At 40.4% G+C, this 13,806-nt stretch overlaps 1 protein-coding gene across 1 annotated transcript in view; it reads left to right on the top strand.

The window, feature by feature from the left end:
* LOC117547688 (kelch domain-containing protein 8B-like) overlaps positions 1-13,806 on the top strand; it is a 339,181-nt gene that overhangs the window by 100,877 nt on the left and 224,498 nt on the right. The window lies entirely within an intron of this gene.

Raw genomic sequence — 13,806 nt, 5'->3', positions numbered from 1 at the left:
TTAGAGAGCGCTAGTATTTCTAGTATTCAAAATGTGTCAGTTCGTGACTGTGCATTCACAACATCAAACTGACACAACTTCATGCAGGCTCATTAAGATCTGATCTGGACTTTGAAGCAACAACAACATCAAAGTGATTCCTCTGAAGTGGTGATGTTAACTAATTAGCCGAACATTTTTTGGAGACGCTCTAACTGATAGTGGAGCTCCTAAAGTGTCTCTCGAGTGGAAGCGGTTCTCTTCTGATCAAAGCTGAGTGAGGCTGAGATAGATGGCTACTCACACAAACCATGAATATGGTGCTTAACTTGGGCCCATGTTGTGATTATTATCACTGGGAAGCACCAGATTCTGATGAATGAATGTTGTGTCAAAATAGCATACGCAGAACAGTTGGACAAAGGGGCAATCCGTCCAACTGGATATTTTACAGACTTATGGGGATTGGGCAGGGTAAGGAGGGTTACTTTAAACATGTATTCCATTACAACTACTAGTTACATGTGAAAAACATTCATTAGCAACCTATTCTTAGAGTCCAAATAAAAAAGTAATGTAGCCTGATTGAATAACCTCAATATCAAGAACAATGCAAATAAATAAAATAAAAAATAAATATCAATAAGATTTGTTTTATTTATTTATTAAGTTTATTATGCAAGATAAAATAAAAATGTAGAAGAGAACCATGATATTTAGTAGATAAAATGTGTCCTTTGGTCAGAGATGTTATTTATAGTAAAAGCTGCCTGTCACTTAGCATATTCAGGCAGTAGCCCATACACCAACACTCAAACACATAGCACAAACTACAGTTTAAAAAAGCAGAAATAAAATCTGAGCTGACAGAAAATGCTCCATAAAGCAGATTCAGGCAGTAGAAGTATAGATTCACACTTCAATTATCCTACAGAACAGTTTATAGAGAGGAGAGGCACTTAATACAAACACTGTGCTCTTTTGAGTTTGTCAGTAACATTGTAGTCCTAGTGATCCCCATTTTTTAGAAACAGTAATCTGATTACATATTTGTCCATGTAACTTTTTATTGTAATCCGTTACTCCCACTCCTTGGATTGGGAATATGCTAACTGCATTGCATATACTGTATACGGGGCTTTTCCAGTCTCTTTGACCCCTGAAAGCACTTTTACTTATAACAGTCAGCATTCACACACATTCATACAATTTTGGCCATGAGTAGACATTTGGAGTTTCTTACCCAAGGATGCATGGACATGCAGGGGCTCGTGATTATTGAGATTAGTCCCTTAATCTAAAACCTATTTCAGGGAAAATTGAAAGGTCCGATTCTTACAGTATGTTTAAGTATTACTGACATCTTGTTTTTTCTTATTGACCTTATGAAAGTATTTCAGTGCCCAAACTGCTACAGTCAGAAAAGTGACCAATACGCCGCTGTTGAACCTTTGCACTTTGAAAATGTTTCTGCATTGAATCTATTTCCTCATTCTACTTAAATCCACACTGAACATGGAACGTTGCATACTGACTGCTACACCTCCAGCAAGTTGTACTCAGTGTGTGTGTTTGTACAAGCCGACTGCAATATATCTTCCTGTGAAAGCACTACCTCGTGTGTTCTGTCAAACACAGCTCGTGTTGAAGCGCCAGTCGTCACACAGCGTACCTCCACTGAATAAACATACTGGACTCGTGCTTACTCCCCAGGCGAGTGCAGGCTGTCTGAGGCTGGGGATGTTGGCACAGAGGAAAGGAGTCGTGAGAAAGTCAGGAAGAGAGAAGAGTGGGTGGAAGTGGTTCTTGAGTTTATATTTGTGAATTCATTTTCTTTCTATTCTGTCTTTGGAAAGTATTTCCAATAAATATTACATTAATGGAATACTGAAGGCTGACAATGAACAGAGAGGGAACAGAAGTCGCTGAAGTTTTTACTGTTTATGTCTCAGGCTGCTGAGTGCTGAGTTGATAAACCGAAGAATCAATATGACCTTTCAAGGTAATAGAGACAGGGAGGGAATATTCTGTGACAGGCATCTTATTCCATACTGTATTCATGCACATGGTGAAAAGGCACATGCAGTCGAGTGTCATCAAATAAGTTGGATTTCTCCAGCATTTCTGGGATGTTTGGATTTGGATTAAAGGCTATTAAAGGGGTCCTATTATGCTCAATTTCAGGTTCATATTTGAATGTTGTGCCTCTACTGTGACAAAAAGGTCTTTCTTTTTCTCATACTGCAGCAGCACCTCTTTTCACTTGAAGGTCTGCTCTAATTGTGATACAGTTATGTCAAAACGTATCCTCAAGCATTATAGTTTGGATTAACAGGCGTATTAACTCAACTTACACTCAAGCTTAAAACTGACAATTTAGTTGCATTCCCTAAACCTTTCTCCCAAACAACAATTTTGTAATAACAGCTTAGTAACTGTAGCTGGGAACTTATCTGCTATTTTTAGCTCCACATGTCTGCATTCTGGCTAATTTGCTTACTGCTTCAGTGATCCACATTTAATACATTTGGAACGTTAATGATGAATCATCCATCCTGATACCTGAATTATCGACTGGTAAGAGTGTTGGCTTATTGCCGTGAAAATGCAGCTCCAGCCCCAGACTTTGACTCAAAATGATGTAGTTATCAAGAGTTGTTGGCTGGAAATAAGGGACTGCTATTTTCCAATTCTGTCTGAGATCATTGGTTTTAAAGAGAATTCTGATAGTCAATATTCCCTCCCAGCTATATATTGAGATGTATTGCATTTGAATTCATTTCCATGTTCGCAGCAATGGTGCTGGTAGTTAAAGGGGCTCTATGATGCTTTTTGGGGTTTCCCTTTCCTTTCCGGTCTGCAAAGTTCCTCCCTTAATGTGTCATACCCACTTAATGGGAAGAAACTCAGCTACCTAACGATATGAACCATTTCTACCGAAACGAAACACAAGTCTAACGTCAAGCGTCTGAATTAGCACTAAGCGAAAGAGTGCTAACGCACTTAGCATATTACTCACTGTAGCAATATGTTATACTTCATCGGATCTGTACAAACAACATATCACCTGAAAGCTGAGATTCCACTGGTATAAGTATCATCACTGTGGGACCAAAACTCACGGCAGCGAAGGCAAGCAAAGACAACACACAACTTCACTTTACGGGTTCAAAACGGCAAATACGTCTGACCTTTGCTGTTTTCTGATCAAAAGTTGTGTTCAAGGGCATTACAACGCATATAAACGCTGCTGAAGGTTGATCCAATGTCTCTGTGTCACTTTGAAATGATTACTGATAATCCATCATCATATTTATGTCACTAAACACGGGGGAGCTTCCGGTTTTGGGCATGCTGGCTGCGCATCACTCTCATTCACCAATGGTAATGTTTAGATGGATTTAGGAACTACCTCTCGATTCTATTGGCTCTAACGGTTCAAAAGAGGTGTCAATCATCAAAATCCAGAGATATGGCAAATCCACCCAAATGACCCCAGAGGTGGTTTTTTCTTTTCTAAACCTCTCTAAAAAGGTAAAATGTCACTTGTTTTGCATCAATCTTGATACAGGGTACTTATTACATGTTATAGTTTGGATTCCTAAAGCTTTTCGTCTACTATCCCATCATTCAAGGGTGGTTTTCACTATACAGTAAGTCATGGTTTGTTTTTGGACGGACACAATAATTTTTTTTTTTTTACTGTGTTCAATCTGAATTTACTTTAAAATAAAAACATCTATATTGATTCTGACACTTCTACATCCAACTCACAGCTTTATCATTGCTTTGAGAAAAAGATTATTAATTTAACCCTTTTAGAAGGGAAGATATATTCATTTGTTCTGGAAATGTCATCTTCGAGCCTGAGGCCTGAAAAACAGGCTTGGGGCTTAACAGGTTCATACATGAGACATTTAATCCATAGTATTTTAGCAACAACTTCATATTATTTGATGTTTAATATTATCTGTGAAACCATTTGTGGTGCGTTGTAATGACACTGATCGGGGCATGCTTTCAGTCTGAAACTGTTGCAGCAGAAGAGTTGTGCTCTAAAACCCTGCAGCCAAAACACTTCCCTAAGGTGAGCTGTCACACTCATTAAAGGTACACTCCCATTTAGGAAAGCGTAACATTAACAGCTCAGCGCTCATGTTTTCACTTTGGCTCAGCTCTGCAGAAGTGATCCGCTGGAGTGCGTTTATCTTCTCCGCAGCTGAAGTGTGAACAGGAAATATGTAAAACATCACTCTTCAGTTGTTATCTTTTGTTTCTCAAGTCGCAAGTCACTATGGAAGGAAGAAGAGAGTTGATAATCACTTCCATCAGTAAACCCTTTGAATGATTAATATGAGGATTAGGTCTGCTGTTGAACATGTTATCTCAAACTATTCTCTGCTACATTGTTACTGTAGAAACACAACAATTGTTCATGTTTTTCTGACATCCTAGTGACAAATGACCAACTACTGTATGCCCAGTGTGTGTGTGGTGTGTTTATAGTAAGTGTGTTGCTGTGTGCTGGAGGATAGCTTGGCCACCAATGGCTGTTAGTGTAAGATGAAAAAGAACATGCTTTAATTGGAAACTAGGCTTGACAATACTTGGATTCTACTCCAGAAGGAAACATACACATTCCCCCTGTCATTTGTAGTGTTACAGTTTCCATCCCTGCTCCAGGATTTGGAACAAAACTTTTGAGCAACCATTATTCAGAACTGTGTCTGCGCTCGCATCTTAAAAAGGTTTCCCTGCAGCTGGAATCCTCCTTGAGGGATACAGAATTTTAAATGAGACTGGGTGTGAAGCCGATGGAGGTGTAGAGTAGAGATGAGAGGGGTTTGGCACGAGATGTGCATAACGGCGGCTTTTAAAACCCTGTTGCTGCTTTTAAATAGGGTTAGTGTGCAAGTGTTAGTGTTGAATTATAACCCTAAGGGAATTCAGTCCGGACATGCAAAGTATTTTCATTTAACCTGAGGATCTTTCACTAACTTGAAGCATGTGTGTTAGTTTCCAATGTGAATGATGTAATACACGCTGACATGAATTGTGCGTGTCTTGCATAGGCTTGCAACACCAAACACATTATGTCGTTCTGTTATATTGCATGGTGTTTTTCTTTTATGTGTTTAATTTATTTAAAATACATAAACATAATAATATAACATGTAACATGACATCAGTGTTATCTAAGCTTTTCCTCAATATATGAATGAAAGACTAAAAAGGTCAATTATACTCTTAAAAGCCTAATTGACCACCTTGGTAACCTGCCATCCCCCCTCTCAATTACCTATGAGCAAATGTACTGACACATAAGGTTTTTATTTAGTTGAAAAGATGTAGTCTTTCTGACTCATTGATCCTTTTAGACATAGAGGGTTCTTCTAGTCTGTCCCTGAACATGGCTCTGAAACAGCAGGAGCCTAACTGTGTATTGATAAATACATGGCGCTGTCCCTGGTGCTGAATTAGCAGATTGATTTGCAACTGTGCTTCTCTCTCCCACCGTTATGTCAGTTTGAACCTGGTTGTATAATATTCCCTAAACCATGTACTGTGATTCTGTGCTATGTTTGTCCATCCGTGAATTGTGAAGCAAGCATCCTTGATCCCAATAAAACTGATCCAACTTTTCTCTATCACACTTTGGTTTATTAACTGTAACATGGTGCCATTTCCATCAGCCTCAGACACACTTTGTATTCATGCTAATTAGCAAATGCTAGGAGGCAAAACATGATGACCATTATAGCTAAATATCTAAGTTTGAGGAGTTTACAGTCCTACAGCTTTTTTCTTGTATACAATAATAGTTAAGGTTCGATATATATGTTAATGTGTTGCTTGTCAAAGTATGTTTTGTGATATTAATTATTGTAACAACCTCTAACTCTGCCTTAACTATACTGCATTTAACGGTGCTGAACAACAATCTCTTACCTACTATACATATGGTGGTGCTGGTGTTTTGAATCTTCCATAAAGGCCTTCTGTTTACTGACACAAAGAGCATAGTTGCATATTTAGTCCTATAGCCAAGCAGGGGTCTTCCCTATGGAAGCTTACTCAAAAACTAAAGAATACTGACCTTTACTAGGTGGGAATGTCACAACATGTTTATGCAGTGGGTTTGTGTTGTGCAGAAATAAATAGTTAACAACACAAAGGAAAGGCAGTTGAGTGTGTGCAATGACCACGTGTTGGGATGTGCTTTCAGTGTGTGTGTGTGTGTGTGTGTGTGTGTGTGTGTGTGTGTGTGTGTGTTTGTGTGTGTGTGTGTGTGTGTGTGTGTGTGTTATTTGTATGTCTTAAGATGTTGGTCTGTTGACATCAATCAATCAATTAATATTTATTTATATATTTGTCTCAGTGGTCTTCACAGTTTGTACAGAATATCAGTATGACAATACGACACCCTCTGTCCTTAGACCCTCACATCGTACAAGGAAAAACTTCCAGAGAACACCCACAGTTTAAAGGGAAAAATGGGAGAAACCTCAGGGAGAGCAACAGAGGAGGGATCCCTCTCCCAGGACGGACAGACGTGCAATAGATGCCGTGTGTACATTGAAGAGATAATACATTTTACAGCATATAGACCGAATGTTAGGAAATGCATGTGTCTGTAATAAGAAGATGAATCCACGAGGATGTCAACTACAATCCTGAGGAAGCCATCAGGGAAGCAGCATGACGAGACCCAAGGCAGGACCGCAGAGACAGGTTCAGCCACGACCCGAAGTCCACGACTCAGATCCAGAACTCAGGACTAAGGATCCAGGACTCAGGACTAAGGATCCAGGACTCAGGATCCAGGACTCAGGACTAAGGATCCAGGACTCAGGACTAAGGATCCAGGACTCAAGATCCAGGACTCAGGACTAAGGATCCAGGACTCAGGATCCAGGACTCAGGATCCAGGACTCAGGATCCAGGACTCAGGACTAAGGATCCAGGACTCAGGATCCAGGACTCAGGATCCAGGACTCAGGACTAAGGATCCAGGACTCAGGATCCAGGACTCAGGATCCAGGACTCAGGACTAAGGATCCAGGACTCAGGACTAAGGATCCAGGACTCAGGACTAAGGATCCAGGACTCAGGATCCAGGACTCAGGACTAAGGATCCAGGACTCAGGACTAAGGATCCAGGACTCAGGATCCAGGACTCAGGACTAAGGATCCAGGACTCAGGACTAAGGATCCAGGACTCAGGATCCAGGACTCAGGACTAAGGATCCAGGACTCAGGACCGCAGCAACAGGATCAGCCTTGACTCAGGATCCCGCCGTAGATAGACACCAAAAAGAAATGTGGGGGAAGCTGGGTTATTCGGAACATGAGAGTACACAGGTACAGACAGACAGAAGGAAGTAAGATGTCCCCCGACAAACTAAGCCTATAGCAGCTAAACTAACGTGTCGTGTAATAGTTTGAGGGAAAGGGGTAGCAAGTAAGAAGTAAGGAACAGGTGGAGAGGCACAACGTGTCTACGTACATGCACTCCCTTAGGATAGGGTGAGGGGTAAGAGCAGGAACTAAGATGTATGCGCCACATCTATACCATGAGCGCATTGCTCCAACAAAGTGTTTCTGGCACTGACACCAATCAACAGTTGTGCGTCGACTCGGCAGGGATCAAGGCACGTGTATGCCTCTCCCTGCTTCCACCGTCTACACACAACCAAATGACATACCATCAGAGTAAGAACTAAGATGTGTAGGTGAAGAGGCACAACGTGTCTAAGTCAATGCACTCTTATTAGATTCTTTGATCAACTATAAGCTTTACAATGCATTAGCCTCTCCGATCCTCTCTTTTCCTCTACTTTCCTCCCTTTCCTTTCCTTTGCTCTCTTCTCCACATCTCTCCTCTCCTCTTTTCCACTCCTCCTCTCCCCTCACCCTCTAGCTGTTTCCTGTCTTCCTCTGAATTTCAGAGTTGACTGATCAAGCGAGCGTTGCTGTTCCTTGGCAACAAGTGTGTGCCTGCATGTTTGTTTTTAGACTAATCAGAGGCAGCAACTAGTAAATGTGTTTGTGTGCGTGTCAGACAGCGATACACACTCTGCGTGTTACTAAATTAGTGGCTGACAGAATGTGTATGTGTGTGTGTGTGTGTGTGTGTGTGTGTGTGTGTCGGTACTTTGGTGTGTCCTGTGTGTTTGCATTTGTGCCTGAAGAGAACACAGTGTGTGTGGTTTTCTCCCTCTTATCCTGCAGTTTTCTCTTTCTGCCTCTTCCTCCTTCATCATTAATCCCAAATGCTGCCGTACAGAAGTCCCTCACCCCCCCCCCCCCCCCCCCTCAAACGCTGTCCCACTTGTTTGTTTTTCTTTGAGTTTTGTCCTTTTATGTCGTCTTTCCCCTCTAACCTGCTTCACTTCACTTCACTCACGGATCGGCTAAGCATGCAGTGCGTATCTCCTCTGGCTTAGCGCGCTTTGCACAGAGACATGAAACATTGGGTATTATAAATGCAGCCGCCCCCCCACTGCTCCCTTAGAACCTCTAGTCTCTTTTGGTCCTCTTCGTGCAGAGACCATTTTTTTAATTGCCGTTGTTTCGTGACCCAGAGGTGTCATACTCCCACTGCACTGATGGTTATAATTTCCTTTTTCCCTCGGTCTGTGATTAATGGCCGCTGGCCTCTCCTTCATCAGCAGTCAGTGTCTGTCTGTCAGCCGGCCAGCACACGGCTGACTGGAAAATAGCTGTTCTGCATCTCAAAGATATGAATTATGTTTCCACAAGGAGGAAGATAAAGGCATGCTGTCATCTCTTCAAAGTGTTGGGAGAGAGTTTTGAAGGTGTGAAGTCGGTTACAAACAAAATCCAAAGAAAGACTCACATCCTCTGGCGTTTCAGAAAGTTGTTATTTAAGCATTGTGGCTGCCTCGGAGTCTTAGATAAGTTACATGTGTACGTTTCTACTTCCTGTATGCTTCAGAACTCATAGTACTCTTGCATGCTTTTCTTGAACAACTTGCACTGACCTGTTTTCTCTGCACCCGGAGCTTCACTATGAATTATGCACAAGTCTATGTCATTTGGCCGAAAGCCTGTGATGTTCTAACTTAAGGATATGATAATATGCTGAGTCATGGGTCACTGTGATTATTCCTATGTATATGTGATTTCGTTTTTTATTACCACCATGATCCTTACCCTTACCACCAAGGGCGTTATATTTTTGGCTCTTTTTGATAACAAAATTGCTCAAAAACTACCAGATTTTCATGAAACTTGTTGGAAGTATTAAGCATAGGCTGAGGAAGAACCAATTTTGGAGCATTTTGGGATGGGATATGAATTAGAATTGAGTTTTGTTAACATTGCGAGATAGGGCACTTTTGTGCTTCATTGTGCTGAAAACTAGTGTGATTGCCTCTTCAAGTTGAACCAACAAAAGAACAGGTTTCCATATATTTTTTAGACCAGTGGTTCTCAACCGGTGGGTCACAACCCAAAAGTGGGTCAAGGACCTATTTAGAGTGGGACGCAGATGTGCGAGTGAAAAAAAAGAAATAGAAAGCCGGTATTTCTAGGGCTGCGGGCAGTTGCCGTTTGACTGGAAATGCCGGAGACCAGAAACGGTGTCACGTAGTGATCATGTTCTCAATGAAATATCCTTGCTGATGCTTCTCAAGTCTTCTGGCCAATCAGAATCAAGATAACGGCATGGTGTTGTTGCAAGAAGTCCCCACGGAAAATAACTTTGCAGTAGAACTACTTTTTAAACACAGATGGGTACAACTTCAAATAGAAATGAACACGTAATGAAATAAGACCCTTGGTTTGATGATTGACAGGTGTATAGGCTGTGTGTCAAAGTGACAGACAATGGGGGCTATCCACCCTTATCTACAATGTAAAGTAGTTCACACAGCCTCTCTCCTCTTTCCTCTTTTCTCTGTAAGGAGCAGCAAGTTCAGCTGTCAGAACAAAGTAACAAAAAAAAAGTTGCATTAAATATAATTAAATATGTAAATAATATATATTAAATTATTTTCTTCTCAGAGTATACCAGAATGCGTAGTTTACATGTTAGTATTTAAAAAAAAATCTCCTGGGGGAGAATCTCCACAGACCCCCCCCCCCCTACAGGGGTTGGGTTTTCCACATGTCACATTTTTCACGTGTGGGGAATTTGCAGGATTGGCTCCAAGTCTGACTTTTTATTGAGTACAATACAAGTGTGCCTTTTTATTTCATATGACCATCATCAGTTTAAACTTGTTTAAAAAGCATACTTTAGTTCTGTGAAGGGATATATATCTGCTTTGCATGGCACTAACAATGTTGAGGATGTGGGTTGTGTCCATGGACTACATGTACTGAAAATGTATGCACTGTACTTCACTTAAAAGTGTATGTTGAGAAGCACATATTACTGCACTATTGTTTGTGAAATACATTTGAGTGGTTCAAAACCTTGGGTCCAGAACCACTGCTTTAGACTCTGAAACACAACAAAAAATGTTTCATCTTAGCATCCATGTTGTTTCCCTATTTCTACTTAAAAGTCACCTATTATGCAAAATGCAGTTTTTGATATCTTTTATACATAAATATGTGTCCACGGTGTATCAGTAGACTCACACAGTGTCAGAAGATACAACCCTCTCTCTTTTCCTCATTACCAGTAAAGTTGTTATATATATATATAATACATAAAATGGCACTGTTCTAGCGGTAAAAACTGAATAAAAAACATGTGAGGCTATGTGGTGTATAAGAAACAATGTGCAACGTGTTTTGGAAGTTATATGGTCTGTGTTTACATTAGCAAGTATCGCTAACACTCAGAGCTAACGCTGAACTGGAGAGAATATGTGTAAGGAGCCGGACACAAAAGGTAGGCCTACTGTCCTTGTGGTAAACCCGCGAGAGAGAAAGCATTTGAGCTCCATACTGTTCCAGAAATAATCCTTGATGTGGTGTGGAACATAATATGGCGCTTAATCACGGCAGCGTTTAGCTTAGTTTCTGCTGGTAGACAGCCTTCTCTTCACAGAGCTCACTGCTTGCATGCGGACACTCCAAAGGGGCGTGGCCAGCAGCAGCTCCAAATGGGCGTGGCCAGCAGCAGCTCATTTATATTTAAAGGGCCAGACCCAGAATCAGCACTTTTGTAACAGGGCTGAAATAGAGGGGTATGAGTAGGGTTGGGTACCGAGAACCGGTTCCGGTTCGGAACCGGTTCCAACATTTCGATTCCAACGGCATCTTTTAGACATGTGCATTTCGAGAGCGAGGGAGAGATGGAGGGTGCACCGATACGCGCTGTTGTTATTAGCATCTGGTGCTAGCTGCTCTAACGGAAGAAGAATATGTTTCTACAATGATGTGGAGGGAGAGTCCTCTCCAGTCAGACTGAGAGGCTGATAACTACAGCTCAGTGAGGTAAAGGACTCTGAGTGTTTAGATAGTTCACTTTAGTCTAAGTTATCTCAGTGGGTCTCAAACGTTTTGATCACAATTTATGTAAACACATATTTCCAAGGCACTCCTTTATAATGATTGGGATAAAACAGGTTTGAAATCATTCCAATGTATACTATAGGACAGTAAACCAGACATATCGTTTTAAACTGGAGAGATACAAAAATATGCATAAATAAAATAGTAAAATAAGATATGAATGAACAACAAAAATAAAATACGTTACATGTATTTGTTATTGGTTATGTTCACATACTTATTTAATTATTAAAATGTAAACCAATCTTTTTCATATGGGTGTTTAGAGTTGTACCCCCTAGATCTAGTCTCTAGTAATTCTGCTTAAAGTGCACCAGATTGAAGCATTTTACTTTAAAATGTTCAAACATTTCTTCCAGGTATGCCTGAGAAGGCAGATATGCTTGTTTTTCTCACAAGAACTGTTTTTAAATGGGGGGGGGGTTCCTTTAAAAGTTGGACTATTGCACTGTTGTAGCTTCAGTGGTTCTCAGGTTACAGTTACATAGCAGTGAATATAAACAGACTGATTCATGTGAATATTACTGTAAACTAACCTGTGTAAAAGTTTCTCGAATACATGTAATTGTTTTGGTGGAAGAAGCATGTATCCTTTTTTTACCTTGCCCCTCAAAGAATCGGAATTGAGAACTGTTAAGAACCGGAATCGAAAAGTGGAATCGGAATCGGAATCAGAATCGTGGAAATTCAAACGATACCCAACCCTAGGTATGAGGCAGGGTGATCTGTTTGGTATTTTGAGCAAAACACTTTAGAGACATGTTTTGTATGTTTGTAATATATTGTTCAAATATAGTATAATATGGGACCTTTAAAGCTCATGAAGACACAAGTACAAAAAAAGACTTCTGGAAATGGAACAAGTTGAACAATTGAAGTGACTGTGAATGCACCATTGGCCACTGTTAAGGTCTGCACTCTCCGGCTGACATTCTAGTTATAGTCTTGTAAATAATTAACGTCTAAGCAGCAGGTGAAGTAGCCCCCATTAAAGAAACAGACCTCCTTGGAGCAGGAGGGAGGAGAGACCTGTTTCCACAGAGCTTACTTTTATCAACAATGATTCCATTTCAGATTCTGTCTCTGTGAACACGGTAAAGAAGTGCTAGAGGACACAGCAGGACGGATTCCTCAGCAGTTTCTGTGTTTCTTTATCAGCAGTTGTGTGAATCAAACAGTTGCTCTTGCAATGGAAAGTCAGGTGTTGTGTAAGGTTGTCTTACAAGCTGTCAGTGCCTCTACTCAAAGGATTTTGGGATACAGTGGAGGAGTTGGATCACCCTCTCTGCATTATATATCTATTGTAGTGGTTAAATAAAACTCCTATACGTTTCGTGTCCTTCCTGTGTGGAGCTACAACTACAGATTGCAACATAAAAATGAGGTTTCTATACCAACTTGTTAGTAAATTACACATCCTTTTAGTCAGAACAATGTACCAAGTTTTGGAACACTGCAGTTAAAACATTTCAAATCAAAAGTAACTTGTGTTTTCTGTTCACTCACACAGAGATGTAAGTTCAGATCCTTCCACTCAACTGTAGTTAAGTGCCATTTATTGAATCAAACTAGGACGTGAGATTCCCAAAAATCTCCCTAACTACACAACACAACCCTGTCAACTACAAAGTTTAATTTCCATACAAATAAACAACATTCTTGATTACATTTCATGGGTACCGTATTTTCTCCAAGATTACAGTTGCAGTTGGATAACATTTTAAATTGAAACAAAAATCCAACAAAACCACTTGGCTAGGTTCATGGTTCAAAACGTCATGGTTTACAGTAGTTTGTCATGATTATTTTGAATTGGTCAATGTTGCTTTTCTTTAACAACGGACATTAAACATTGATCTCCTGGTCCAGTGTTTTGGGGACCACCCTCTCACCAGGTACATCTGGATTCTGAGATGTTAAATTAAAGACAAAAGGCCTAAAATAAAAATGAATAAAGAAAGAAAAGTAATGTCTTTGTTTGACCCATCCTTCCAATATGACCTCTATACGGGCACTCCATGATTGGAAACATATTTGTGATGCGTCATCACAAATAATCTGGGAGGAGATAAGTTTCTCTTGTAACTTAATTGACAATGATGTCTTGACTGAAAGGCCTTTTTCTGTTTTTGCAAAGGATCAGTGGAGCGAGGGTGGGGGCGCTACTCTCGGACGACATTTCATCCATACTAGCAATCGAATGGTAACTTCTTTTATAATCACTAAAGAAAATAGCTTGATATGCTCAGCTCTAATATGTTGTCACCATTGTTAACAATAGATGTTCAACATGTAGCAGGCCGATGAGCTATTCTGTGAAATCAAAACTAATCC

Source organism: Gymnodraco acuticeps, unplaced genomic scaffold (genome assembly GCF_902827175.1).
Source record: "Gymnodraco acuticeps unplaced genomic scaffold, fGymAcu1.1, whole genome shotgun sequence".
Lineage (NCBI taxonomy): Eukaryota > Metazoa > Chordata > Actinopteri > Perciformes > Bathydraconidae > Gymnodraco > Gymnodraco acuticeps.
This window is presented reverse-complemented; position numbering and strand designations above follow the sequence as displayed.